Consider the following 14,899-nt stretch of genomic DNA (forward strand, 5'->3'; position numbering starts at 1 on the left):
CAACTTGATAGCACATGATTTGCATGACTTACCAAGGATTGGCTGCTAGCTACAGTTCAACGGACCCCCCCCCCCAAAAAAAAAAGTTGGTGTGGTGTAGTGGTGAGAGTTTCAGACTGAGAGATCCTAGTTCAAATTACCACCCTGCTGTGGAAGCTCACTGGGAGACCTTGGACCAGTTACACATTGTCAGGATGAAGATAAAGGAGGAGAGGACATTGCTACAAGCTGCTTTGGATCCCGCTGAGGAGGAAGGTGAGGTATAAATGACATAAATAAATAATAAATGTAGCTAAAGATGAGGGGGCAGATAAAAGGTAGGTTGGTGGGTAGGGGGGAAGTAAGAGGAGAGGCTTTCAGGATGAAGGAAAAAGAAAAAAAACTGTGGGCAGGGGGATGCAGGGGAAAGTAAGGTACTCCTCACAAGTGATCCTGCCTGTGTTAAGGCATTAAACCCTGATGCCATAAGAATAACAATGGTGCCAACAAATTCAGCATTATCATGGGTTTGCTATAGGATCAAACAGGAAGAATAAAACCAAAATGAGGGCCTTTGGGTTCTTCGGCTGAGAGAGCTACCTTAGTGTAAAAGTGAATCACATCCATTACAAGGGATGGGCGCAAATTGAACCATGAAGCAAAATTCATCACAAATTTTGCCCTGTTCATGGTTTGTGAATAGAACTTCATGGAAGGTCTATGGTAACAAACTTCCATGAACTTTTGAAGCAGTTCAAGCTGGGTAGTGGTGGTTTGTGGATGAGGCAGAAAGCGGGGGTTTAAAGGGACTCTAAGACCCTTTAAACCCGTTTTCTGTTCCCAGTGAAAGCCACAAAAACAGCTGAACGGCAGGGACACGTTCAGCTCAGCCATTTCAGGCTGCCTTGAGCAGTCCATTTAAATTTGAAATGGACTGCAGAAGGCAACCTGAAAAACAGCTGAGCCCATGGGGAGCAGCCTACCCACCAGTTAGCTGTTTTGAACTTTCTTGTGCAGTCCTTTTAATTAAAGGTAAAGGTTCCCTTGCTCGAAAGCAAGTCGAATCCGACTCTAGGGTTGCGGTGCTCATCTCCGTTTCAAAGCCGAAGAGCCAGCGCTGTCCGAAGACATTTCCGTGGTCATGTGGCCGGCATGACTAGACACCAAGGTGCACGGAACGCTGTTACCTTCCCACTGAAGTGGTACCTATTTATCTACTTGCAATGTCTTGCTTTCGAACTGCTAGGTTGGCAGGAGCTGGAACTAGAGACGGGAGCTCACTCCGTCATGCGGCACCCGGGTCTCGAACTGTTGAACTACCGACCTTCCGCAGCCTGCAGTTCAGCGTCTTAACCACTTGAGCCACCGCAGCTCCTTTAGATGGGTGCATTTAAAGGGGCTACACAAGGGAGCCCAATGGAGCTGAACTTGTGGGAAGAAGCTTCCCCACCAGCCCAGCGTCAGGCTCTCTTTGCACAGCCCCTGTATAGATTCTCTCCTTCCCAGACCACTTTACCCTTCCACACAGCCTGAGATTAGAGATCCCCAGAATCTCAGTTGGCATGCGGGTTTTACACATTAGCAACTCTGTCCAGAGCTGCACAGTTAATCTTACAGGGTAGCACAATTGGTCAGTGGGTCAGACTACAGGATTTAGGTTGAAGTCCAGTTTCACATCAAAACAGACACTATTTATAAACAAGAATAAGATTTATTCAGTATAGAACTTGCAATCAGACTAGAAGGATTCAAATGAACAGCCTAGGCAAGTTTTGTCTTAACTACATAGTAAGAAGCATATTTACCAAGTCAGGAACAGTTATCAGTCCAGAATAGTCCATGGTAAGAGTCCAGGTATCTTGAGAAACAATAGTTCCATCCTTGCAAGCACATGGTCAGCTCACAAAGGAGTCCTGCCTCAGACCACATGGCAGGACAAGAGCATTTCAGTGTCCATCCAAGATCTCACAACCAGGAACACACAGAGAGAGAGAGAGAGCTCTCCCATAGGGTTTAAAGCAGATATAGGGCAATTCAGTCTTCAAATTAGCTCTGGCCAGGAGCCAATTGAAGTAGACCTGGGTGTGCCCAATGGTAGGGTTGTCATGGCTACAACTTCTGAATGGTCAGTTGTCTTGGAGGCCACACCTGCAGTTGTGATCCCCCAAGCCCCAACTCCCATTGCGTACGTGCAGCTTCTAGCATGCTGGCCTAGCTTCCAGCATGAGGTGTGAAGGTATGTGGTTTATGGCATGGCAATAGAGCTTCTCTGACCTAATGGTCAGCCATCTGGCTTGCAACAGGAAACAAGGTATCAGAAGACTTTCCAAGGGGGGAGGCAGGGGTCTATAGGAATCAATATTTCTATACAGCCCCATTGAAAGGGGCTGCATAAGAGAGCCCAATGGAGCTCAGCCCATGGGGAGAAGTCTCCCCACTGGCCCAGTTTCGGGCATTCTTGAACAGCCCTTTTATACTGGGATGCACAAGGGAGCCCAATAGAGTTGAGCCCAGAGGGAGAAGACTGCATTCACTTTCTATGGGGTTTGTGGGGCCATGAACTAGTTCACTCTGGGAACACACTTCCTGGATCAGTTTGGTTCATGGTTTGGTTCGTGAGTCAGCAACGAACCATGAACTGAACCACATTTTTCTGGTTCATGCCTGTCCCTATCCATTACCTCAGTATTTTTTTACACTTTCTTACCTATACAGTTGACATGCTGGGTTTGAAAAAATAGTATTTTGGCTAAAACTACCTAGTTAGCTGACAGTTGAAGCAAAACAGAAATCATACTATTCAATACTCTGCCCTTAAGCAAAATACTAGTAAAACTAGGTCAGCTGTGTGATACCAAGCATCTTAAGTTAGTTTAAAATTCTTTTTTTTATCCTGACCCTCATTCATGGAGTTTATGGCAGCATATGTAGTCCTCCCATCCCCCATTTTATCCTTCCTACAAGGTAGGCTAGACTGGGCAAGAGCGCCTGGCCCAAGTTCTCCCAGTAAGCTTCACATGAAACCCCCTCCCCAATCCATTACTCTATCTACCACATCACATGGTCTCTCAAATACTTTGACATATCCTAATGCATCTTACATAATAGAGATCTTGCCATAGTGCACATGTGCTGAGATGGGGTTGCAAGTCAGAACCTGGCAACCAATGGGGAACAGGGCAGAGTATAGTGGCAGCTTTCAGTTACAATCCTTGAGCAGTATTGGATGAAATGTATTCCCTATTATCTTGTGTATATTTGTTGTTCTATATTTAAGCTGCATTTGTGAGAAGTTAAATATATTATTGTTTGTTTAAATATTTGAAGTTTGATCTACATAAAATTAACAATACAAATGTAATTTAGCACAGAACTGTAGTTTTGCAGCTCTAACTGTTACACTGTGGTCCTCCCGTTGTAGATTACCACTCTGAGTGGGAGCAGGAAATAGAAGCCAGGGGTAGAGAATCCCCACCACTGGCAGGGGTATGGTAAAGCCAAATAAGAAATTCATGGTGCATGTGTTAACTCTGAACACCAAAGAGAAAGTTCAACATTCTATGTATGTGCTTGCATGTGTGTTTGCATGGGAGACAGCTTGTGTTATTTAGGGAGAAAGTCAACATATTATTATGAATCCTGAGAAGAAATCTAAAGATTCGTAAAGCAGGAACTGGGAGAAGCAATAGCAAATTGTTTTGTCAGAGGGCAGAGGCACAAGGTCATGATTGCTGGGTGGCAAATTTGGAGGATGGCAGCAAATTCAGCCCCATATAGTCCCTCAGCACAATCCATGTTCTTTTTTTTCTAGTTTATTTTTTGATTAAAATAGAATAAAAATAGAATTAAAACTAATACAGACAAAGTTCTGAAATACAAACTACAAAGCTATTATAAAACATCAATTATACAAGTGCAGAATTAATTTCTCGTTCTAGACAGGAAAGCATTCCATTTTGCGAATGTATCAGACATTTGACCATGTAGTAGACAAATTAGTTTCTGCTAATTTCTCTGACCAATCCTCTTTCTTCAGGATTATGTTCTTCTTCCAATTCTGAGCAAAAATTAGCCTTGCAGATGTTATGGCATTAAGAACAAATTCACAAACATCTTTAGAGGGGAATTCTACATGATCTAACAAAAAAAATCTCAGGGGATACTGGTAGCTCTTTCCTTATACCTTTAGAGATAATTGTAGCAATTATATTCCAGAACTCTGCTGCTCTCCTACTCTCCCACCAGATACATGTTCTGGACCCCAAAGGAAAATGAGTGGGGAGGAATGATGATGGGGATTTTTGCTTCATGCTTGAGATTACAATGAGAGACTACTCTTATCTGAAGTTGTATGAATAGGGAAACCTGAAACAGACCACTTCAAATCCCCAACACAGGAGAAAGTACCCATCTTGCCTATCACATAGTCTTGGATCCTACGAATGTGTTCTGCATACACTAGTCTCTGCTGTGAAGTGTATTTCTTCCACTAAAACTTCCATTTTACAAGATCAATGGTTTTCAATGCCCTTGTGCAAATGGATGTTTTAGTGGAAATACACTCTATGGCAGAGACTATTTAACACACAGGGAAGTCATTCACCACCCAGCCTCAGAAGACTTTGAGGGTAACCTCTCTATTTGACAGACAGATATACGCACTGCAGCCTTCACATGTCAGGAGTAACCAGTGGGAAGAGGGTCAAAAGTGTGAGATAATGATGATTACGTGTATGGGGGAGGGGAACACTATATTTTGAATATTACAGGATCAAAGTCTTCTGCGCTGCAGGTTTCCACAGCAACTAAGACAATCCCATGACAATTTGTGCGGCAATGCTGATTTAGCTAACATCCCAAGCTAACAGTTACAACCCACAAAGGAATCAAATTGCTTGCACTTGTGATGTAAAAACTGTTTTATGGAGACAGAGAAGTCTGTACACCAGGACAGAGATGCATTTCATTTTTTTCTGATTTATAAGTCTGAGCAGCCAGGCCCTTTATTTTTGAACACAGTACCAAAATTTATTTACTTCAACACACATTATTTTCAAGATGAACAACATATGCTTTTAATGTCATGAGTATTATACATATGGAATAAGAATAAACCCCCACAAAGGGAAATGCATTGATTAGTGATTAGTTTCAGTCAGTTCATTTTTACATTATTCTTCATCCTCACCATCTATTCATTATCTTTTCTACAGAACTTTAGATCTATTTTAAAAAGTCTTTTTGTATGTGTATGTGTTTGTTTTAAAGTTTGTGGGGTTGTTGTTGTTGTTTGTGGGGTTGGGTTTTTGTTGTTTTGAGCAGCGGGGTTTGCTGAACATGACTGTCACAGCATATCTTAGAAAAGGAGCAATGAAAACACCCCTGTATTGGAGGGGTTTAAAAAATGAAGGAAGCAGATCTACTTGCTTTGCAGCTCTGTTGCTCCTGTTTAGAGCTACCAAATATTTTAAAATAAAATCATAAACCACTTTTACACTATTCATGGGTCTCCTACTGTAGGAGTCCTACATACCGTTTGTCACATGGAAGTAGGGATGCCGGCCTCCAGGTGGGACCTAGGGATCTCCAGACTGCAGAGATCAGTTCCCATAGAGGAAATGGATGCTTTGGAGGATGGACTCTATGGCATTCTACACCACTGAGGTCCCTGTCCTCTCCAGGCTCCATCCCCAGATCCTCAGGAGTTTCCCAACCTGCAGCTGGCAGCCCTACCCCCCAAAACCCCTATCCCCCCAACCCTTGATGGTGGCCAGGGGGACCTAGCAGCCCGACACGGGAGCCTTCCAAGTGCAGACTGAGTACAATACAGCAAGCAGCCTCCTTTAATTATCCCAGGGCTTAGCAGCTGAAGATGGAATCAAAGTGACCCTCTCCAATAAATCACCTGGCTATGTAATAGCTCAGTCTGGTGCTGATCATGTCTCTGCTGCCCATTAGAACTATCCATTTCCCTGTGGTTTTGTTCTCCCTTATGCTTCTCCTTCTCCCACTCCAAGGTTTTGGATGCACTTCTGTAATCAGAGTCTCCCAGTATTAAGATTCATTTTACATAGGCACTGAAGCCGGCACCAGATTTCTATGAAAGTCAAAGCATGTCCGGAATCTTAAAATCAAACTTGAAGGAAACACTGAAGATCACACACAGTAAAAGTCCAGCAAATGATACACATTCAAATACATTAACAATTCCATCCAGTAATAGTGAGGTTTAATTTTTAAAAGCCCATATTTTATTTTATTTTTGTACCCTCCAACATTTAATGCAAATAGAGACATCCCTGTCCTTATACCATGGATAAGCTGCCCAATTCCCCTGACACTGCATATTGCTGAAGATTGTGTTCTGCTGTACTCAATTGCTCCTTTGGAGCACGCTAAAAATATAACTGTGCTGCAATCTTTTGTCACCCCAAAGGGGGAAAAGGGAACAAAATAGAAGTGCTAATTTGCCAAGGACAGGAACCAACAAATAAGGATCATCCCTGGTACCTGGAACAGGTAAAGGCTGTCTGTAACTACCATTGGACAATGGGAAAGGCATGGAACCAGCAGAACAAGAGATTGCTTCATGAACCCTCTAAATGTTTCCACATTTGGTGGAAGCCAACAGACAAGACACTTGACTAGCTAGGCATTCTATAGGGTGGGGGCCACCACCTAAAATACCATTGCTCTTACTAAGGCCAAATGAACCTCTGATATAAGGAAATCTTGAACAGCAAGCTGTGTTCACGGCTCTCATGGAAAACTGTGGCAGACCATGACACCTGACAGCTGCTAGAGTGCATGGTTATGAGACCTGGGATTCAGAGAAAATTGCAAAAGTTCAAAATTCTTGACTTCTTTAGAAAATTATATTTTGTTGATCTTATTTTAAAATACAGGTTTAAATTCATTTTTAAATCATTTATCTATGATGAAATGGAAACCAAGAGTTCGAACTCTCAAAAATTGTTTTTCATAAATCTGCAAATCTAGCACTTCAGATTCTGAGTCCAGTGCAATGCAGAATTAAGCCTATTAATAGGAATAGATTTAAGTTCCCTGAACTCTCTGTTGGACTGTGGGGCCCATATCTCCCTTGAAATATGGAAGATAACCATAAACAGGCAGAATATAACCAGTGTGCTTTACAATGGCATCTGTCTTATCCCTGGTTGACCAGTTTCATCATTAGAGTAATCCCACTCTAATTATATCTTCCACTGCTTTGGCCCACTGTTTTAGCTCCTTCACTAGTTTGGCTTCTGCAACTATGTAAACACTGCCATGGGCATTAATAGTAATATAAATGCAATCCTTAATGCTATATTACTTTGAATTACTAAACAAACTTTGCTATTCAACTGTTTTGCTATCCAGGCAGAATTTAATAATAAGAGACTAACCTGAAACTTCTTTCTAAAGACAGTTATTAGAAAACTTCTTTATCAAATAAAAAGGCAATTTCCTTGAGGATCATGTACGATTAAGATAATGCATGAGCGTACCTGTTGAGATATTAATGAGCTCCCACTGGGGTATTATTAAGTTCACAGTTTGCTGTAATTTCACTTCCAACCTCCTATTAAGTTTTATTGATATGGGTTCCAGACAAGGTGTGTGTGGGGGGGACAGAGTCACAATGTTTTGAATGACAACAGTGTGAAGCATCGGTATTGGCTCTTTACTATCACTGATATCTTTTTTTTTGTACCAAGTAAGAAGATTTGGGAATAATTTGCACTACAGATAATCAGATTCCCTAAATTTCATCCCTTTTTGGTTCAGTCCTTCTTCATGGGGTTTCAGTCAGGAGATCGAAGTTCACAAGCTTGCATAGAGCACAGTCCTGAGAACAAAAAAGGAACGGGCCTTTCCCCTTTTATGCCTTAGTACTAGCAGATCCACAGACCCTGGGAGCCAATGTCTAAGTGCCTTGGGGATGCATTTGTACAATCTGACAGTTTAGTGATTTCAGTAAATGAACTCCCTTAGGAGCCCATTTGCAAAGGTCTCTGTTAAATTAAATCGCTTGGATTTAAAGTGTAGAGAGCCACCCCGCCCCCATTCTTTAAACAATCCAAATTATCACAAATCTGGCCCTGTAGGGCTGTGATTAGAGGGAAGAAAGAGAGCAAAGCTTTCTGTAGGTGTCAGGGACATTCTGCAGAGGACAACTATGAACTTCAAAAATGATTTCTGAGTGCTAGTGGAGTGCAATCGTGCAGTCCTGCAGTTTAAGAGAGGCCCTGGCAAACGCACTTCCATGGTTTCCCTGAGGGTGCCTAAACCTTAGAGAAGTCCTAGCAGGGCATTAGCTAAGGTCACTAAATTCTGAGAGTGAATTAGTGTGCTCCCCTTTCATTTATCAAAATAAGGTGGAGTGCTTAAAAAAAAATAAAAAGAATAACTTTACCAGTCTCCTAACTGAAAGTCCCATGGCATGGGAGACAATGGCTGAACGAGGTAGGGAATGCCCACATTCAGCTGCCAAATCCGATCTAATCAGATTTTTGCTATCATCCCCAATTTGCACTCAATCACTAAACAATTCAGGGTGATTGATGGATGATTAACAGCTTTGCATGGATTTAGGTCTTCAGTTGTACTGATGCTGAAATTTTCCTCTGTCAGGATTTAATAATCTGTTCCCACAGCGATTCTTTGTTCACAATTTACTTCACTAATTACATAACAAAGAGCTCTGGCATTCTGTGAGCAGTGCATAATCATTTTTCAGTCTTGAATTAAAATTATGTGGAGTCTAGTTTTTTTCTTCTTCTTCATTTGCTAGGATAAATACTGTCCCCTCAGGTTCTTGTTCAGTCTGTTCTCTCCCTCATACATAGGAATGTATAAAGAGAGAATGAGATAGTGGTTACAAACGAATGATATTGTATATACTCCACAGCCTGATGCAATGTTGTCAAGTGAATGCCTGATCTGTCATACTCCTACCCTTCTCCCCTTACCCACAGACTGAAGCATTGCATTCCTCAAGTTAATTCCTCAACAGAAGTGGGGCAACTTGCAAGCAGCAATCCATCACACCATTCTACACAATCCGTCTCCCCAGCAGACGTCAAAGGCGTACTGCTGGGAGCCGCCTTTGCCTCCATGAAAGGAGGGAGGAGTTTGGCTGCTGCAGCCGGGTCCTTTAAGGGGCGGGGCCAGTGCTGTCTCAACTACTGGCCCTGGCCCCATTGAGGCAGTCTGTGCCTCGTGCTCAGGAGAGGTTGGAGCTCCAAGCACGAGGAGGAGAGTAAAAGCCTTCCTTGTTGGCCTTGCAGCAAGGTTCGGTGGGCCTCTGATGATGGTGGCGGGCTTCAGGCAGCAGCTGCAGCGTTCTCTCGGAGGTGGAGGCAGCCAGAGAACTTAAAGAGGCAGTGCAGGCCCTGAGGCAGTTGCGGTGCTTTTGGCGGGAATTTTAAGGTGGCAACGGCGAGAGGCCTGCGGCGGCAGAAGCAGCCTTTCAGCAAGGCTGTGGGAGTGATCCGTCGGCCGAGGAAGGGGTTGCCCAGCTGTAAAGTGGTGTGGCATCGAGACAGAGGGCACCCGGCTCCGGCGGCACCGCAGTTTTGGCTTAGCCTTTGTCAGGTGATGGGATTTGAAACTATCCATTGTAATTCATCATTTGTACCTTCTGTTTTCTGTTTAGCAGGGACACAGTGTGACTGCCAACCTGAGGCTGTGATCTTGGACTTTGAAAGCCAGCATGCCATTACATGTCATTGGTTTGGTCCTAATGAGCATACTACACAGGTTGAATAGAACAGTTGTCCTTAAAGGGAGGTACAGTGAGTCGCCTGGACCTCCCTGGCCCAAAGGAAGTCAGGTTGATGGCAACCAGGACTAGGGCTTTTTCGTTTGTAGCTCCGTCTTATTGGAAGGAGCTTCCTGCCAAGATCAGGGCCCTGCAGGACTTGTCACAGTTCCGCAGGGCCGTGAAAACAGAACTTTTTAGGCAGGCGTTCCGTTAGAAGCAACGCCCTACCAGCAGTGAACTCCGATCCAACATGACCTAGCGTGGTGGCACCGCTGAATGTGTCCCTAAACTGCACTTTATTTTTATCGCCATTGAATTAGTGTTTTATATTGATTTGTCTTTTTAAATGATGTATTTTATTTTATTACTGTAAAATGTATACTGCTCATCAGTTTTTGGAAGCCCGCCTGGCAGGGAGGGTGGGGTAAAAGTGAAACAAACCAACACACACACACACACACACATATATATAAATATAAAATACAGGGTTTTTTTTAAAGGTGACACCACATTGTGGATTGGCAATATCATAGAGCCAGACAACCCCCTTTGGCTGGGATCTGTCTTAATAGTTATTAAAGAACTAGAAGCGATTAAATACCGCAAAGTATTTCAAAAGGCCCTATTGGAGCATTGGATTTAAACAATGGATGCCTCCCTGTTCAGGTCTTTATGCAAATGGTGAGAGTTCTCTAGGAGCCCCAAGGCAGGAGAGCTGACCCACCTTTCCTATTGGGATTGTTTCCATGTTGACAATCCAGTGGATCTGGAACTGGATCAGAGATGCCTCTTCTGATACAGCTTTAGCCAGTGACAATTTGAGGCATAGTTTCCCATCTTTTAGAGTGCAGAGTTACTGAAGGATCCAGAGAGAAAAGGCTTCTCTGTTTAATATGGACTTCATGTGTGCAAATGTGCAGATCTTGTTTTTCCGGGCATGGAGGTAAATAACATTGCTGGATAACTGGCTATGCTATCCAGGAATAAGAGTAATTTACTTCATTGATCAGTGCAGTGCCCTGCAAATCATGTGACTGGCGAACGCAAACATTGCTGTGAAATGTAGTGGGATTTCTCAAGCATTCCCGATGTCTTGGAAAACAGGGCCCAGAGGTCAGCTTCACTTCCCCTGCAGTGACGAAATGGTCACAAGCGACCTGGGCTGCCGTGCTTCAAGTGTCATTGTACTTTATGCTTGCAGAGGGACCCTGCTGACCAGGCATCATTTTTGGGCCTTATGGCCTGGGCTGGGATTGTTGGGCCTTTCTGGTGTACAGTTTGACCCACTACTTCAGATTGGGATGGATCCACTGCCGTTTACAAGATGCTGGTGCCCTCTTGCTATATGAGAACTTTCATGTTATGTTGGTGCATTGTTTTTATCTTAGGTGCTGTGTTCTGTGGCAGGTGGAGCGGATTCCCATCGGTGGACACAGCTTCATTTCTGGGCAGTTCACTGAATAAACAGTTGGGCCTTTGCAGATGGCCATGGTGAACGGAGGGGATGCCGCAGCCTTGCTGGGCGTGCCTTCTCCACTTGCCTTTGGAAGAGCTTTCCTCGACACCCAGTGTGCTGGTTCCACCTGGGCAGTAATAAAATTGGGTTTCTTGAAAGGGAAGGCCCAAGTTTTGCAGGCCTGGGATGACTGACTTTTTTGAGCACCAGTGGCCAAATACAGTTATTCCATGGCTGGGCTGCCCGGGTTCGAGCCGCTTACAGCGGGCTATGCACCGGGGCCCAGGTGCATTGCCCCTCTTATGGCAAGGGTGGGGTTTTTGGGACCCCAGGCCTTGGCCATGCCACTTCATACTGTCAGCCCTTGCCATTGTTTGTTAATAAATAAAGTGGCCTTTAGTTTTCCCAACTACTGTTGTATGACTCTTTCTTCCGTCTATGGGGGCAATAGTCTCTAGAAAAGATGCAATTAAACCAGCATGTTTGCCAGGTACCCCTTGGCAACTCATGCCTGTGGTGGGACTTTTCAGTAGTGAGAGAGGCTTACTCTGACATTTCAACTGTGTTCATTTTGTGGTGGATAAACTCAGAGATTGACTGGATTACAGGACACAGGATCTGAGGCCATAGCAGAGAGATGTCACTTCTGGCACACACACACACTTCTGAAGTGACCAGCACATTGCTGGCAAGGGTTCTTTTTGCTGCGAGTGTTGGGGCTAAAACACTGGGCTAGTTGTCCCCCTCTGGTAAGTCCCCATACCAGCCAGCTCTTTGGTAGGGGCTTGGCAACCCTAGCATGATCCCCCCACAACTGTCTTCTGTCAACTTATATCCAGCCAAGCCTATGCAGTGGATCTGCCACCCCTGGGAATGTCAGTATGAGGAAAGCATGCTCATTTCTGAAAATTGAAATTGCTGGGGGACAGAGATTTGTGGTGCACCTCCATCCTCAATCTCTGACAAATGGTCAGCTTCACTTCCCCCAGTATCAGCATGCACGAACACACACATTTCTCCTTCCCCTAGGGCTGCCAACTTAGAGTAGGAAATTCCTAGAGATTTTGAGGGTGGAGCCTAAGGAGGGCAGGGTTTGGGGAGCACCGGGAACTCAGCAGAATATGAAGCCATAGAGTCCACCTTATGAAGATGCCATCATCTCCAGGGGAACTGATCTCTGTCATCTGGAGATCAGTTGTAATTCTGGGAGATCTTCAAGCCCCACCTGGAGGTTGGCAACCCTACTGCCCCCAGTCCAGCTATGTGTGTCTACAGGTATGCAAAGGGGGCATTTGCCCCACATCTGTAAGTTACTGATCTGCATCATGTCATGCATAGTTACAATTACCCCATTACTTCTATAAATGCTCTTGAATCTAGACATTACTGCCAGCTAAACAGCCAGGCAGCAGAATTCCAGGCTCTTAGGGAATGAGGGAGGCCCTTTTTATGAAGCACTTGGGTGAGGGGAGTCATTTATTGATAACTGTTTGCTTGTAGCAAATGATTAGTTTGGGGTGGACAAACTCAAACACTGAATGAATTGTAGGACACAGGACCTAAGGCCATCACAGAGAGAGGGAAGGAGGAAAAATCAGAGCACTCATTGTAATTATAATGAATTATTAACAAATACACAAGAAAGGAAGTTTGAGTCCAGTGGCACCTTTAAGACCAACAAAGTTTAATTCCAGGTATAAGCTTCCGTGTGCATGCACGTTGATGAACAGCTGCCCATGAGAAGGAAGCAGCAGCCCGGGAACACAGTCAGCAATAGTTCCCTACTCCCTGCCCACTGCCACTGAAAACTGTGAGAGAAAGGAGTCTCACAGAAGTTGCCATGCTCCCAACAGGGAAGCCCAGACGGCTCACATGAGTGCTTTGAGCAGGACAGATGTGGTTCATGAGCCATCAGAGGATTATTTGCAAGTGCATTATTGAACTTACTCTATGTTTGAATCCCATGTATCATTTTGTTTCCCCAGTCAAACATTTCAGAAAGATTTTGTGGTTTATTTGTGGTATATTTACTGTATACATTACAACAGAACACTTTGTTCCCCCTCGGATATTTGTGTGTGTTGTGAGGGAGGAATGCCTTAGATCCTGTAGGGTTTTTTAGTTACAATTGTAGACTGCCTGAGCTCCCTTACCCTGAAACTGGTTGCTCCCATCTCTGTATCTTCTTGCTAATAAATGGATGTTGTTCTGAACACACCCATCTCTGTTGCGTGAGCATAAGAGGAGGAACCGGAGTGAGTAACCTATTCCTGATTTGCGAGCAAAGGGAACCTCACAGATCTGTTTTATGCTTTTCAGTCTGAGGCTGATTTAATGCATCCAGGAAAGTAAAATCGAAAGCAGACAGAGGTTTTAGCAAATTTAAGACAACACTCGGTCTCTGGTTCCTTTAAAAGAAAAATTACCCAGCAGTAAATTTAATCTAGCTTGATGACAACAGATGCTACCTGAGCAGTAGGGACATGCCATGGTGGTGGCTTATTTGTTTTTTTAAAAAAATTTCATTTAGTTTTATGAAAGTATTAATGTTAAGGTTTTCTCCTGTTTTCATTGAGAGTCAGATTTCTAGCACTAACTCTTTCCAGTTATACAACTGGGATGAAATTCTCAGGCCTTGTTCTACATGCTTAATTTCAGACAGAGGAGGAAAGGCTTCCTTGTTTTATAGGGAATTAAAATCCTTGCCTGAGGAATTGGGCACAGGGGAGAGGTTGGCAAGCTGATAACTGGGTAGAATGCAAACAAAAAATATATAAGATACCACTGGGCACCATGCTTAGCAGGGCATTAAAAGAAGTCCCTGATGTGTCACAGTTCTGGATTCTAATGTATTTGTTGTGGCTACACAATAACAAGGTTGAGAATTTTAAAGTATAGCAGGAATGTCAGTCCACCTGTATATGGCATGCTGGGATGGGATATAGATTGCAGTTGGCATAGCTACCAGCTCTATGATACCAGTGTGTGAGTTTTTTATCCTTTCCCTTATAGCAGAACTGTAGATCTGGCATAGCTTCATGATCTTTTGAACTGCCCTTTTTTGCACCAACTACAGCTGCTGGGGGTTCAGTTTTAGGGGCGAGACAGGGGCAGAGGGGCTCCTGAACCATTACCTCCTGTGCTACTTTCTGGCAGAAAAGTCAAGCTTCTTTACCCCTGTGGCAGAAAGTATTCTTAAAGTTGCCCTGTAAGGCCATTGCTCATTTTGTATTGCTGGCTGTAGTGATGGGGATATATATTCCCGAGTGGAAACAACAGATGCTGGTAGATGTCATACTGGAAGGTATAGAATTTGCCTCTCTCCCCCCATTCTGTAGTGTTTCTGAAGGTACAAGGGAACACATGCAAAATGGTTATGATACTATGCCTCAGTGGTAGCACTGCCTAACCTATCCCGGAGGAAGGGCAAATATAACACTTCCCTAGTCCTCTTCTGGTCTACAGCACTGCATATATGTTAACTTGTATAAGCAAAACATTCAACTTTGTGTCTCACAAGGCACAGTATCAGAGAACATAGTATGGTAAAGATCTTCCCAAGCCACAGAGGTAGCAATATCACTGTCTTAAACACTTTGGAAAGACAGATCTGTTTATGTTATCATTACTAGCAAGATTGGTGTAACCCTGCTGATTGGAAAACATCCCTGTCAGCTACATACGCAGTCTGTGTC

The sequence above is a fragment of the Gekko japonicus genome, unplaced genomic scaffold (assembly GCF_001447785.1).
Source record: "Gekko japonicus isolate JY-2015 unplaced genomic scaffold, Gekko_japonicus_V1.1 scaffold588, whole genome shotgun sequence".
Taxonomy (NCBI): domain Eukaryota; kingdom Metazoa; phylum Chordata; class Lepidosauria; order Squamata; family Gekkonidae; genus Gekko; species Gekko japonicus.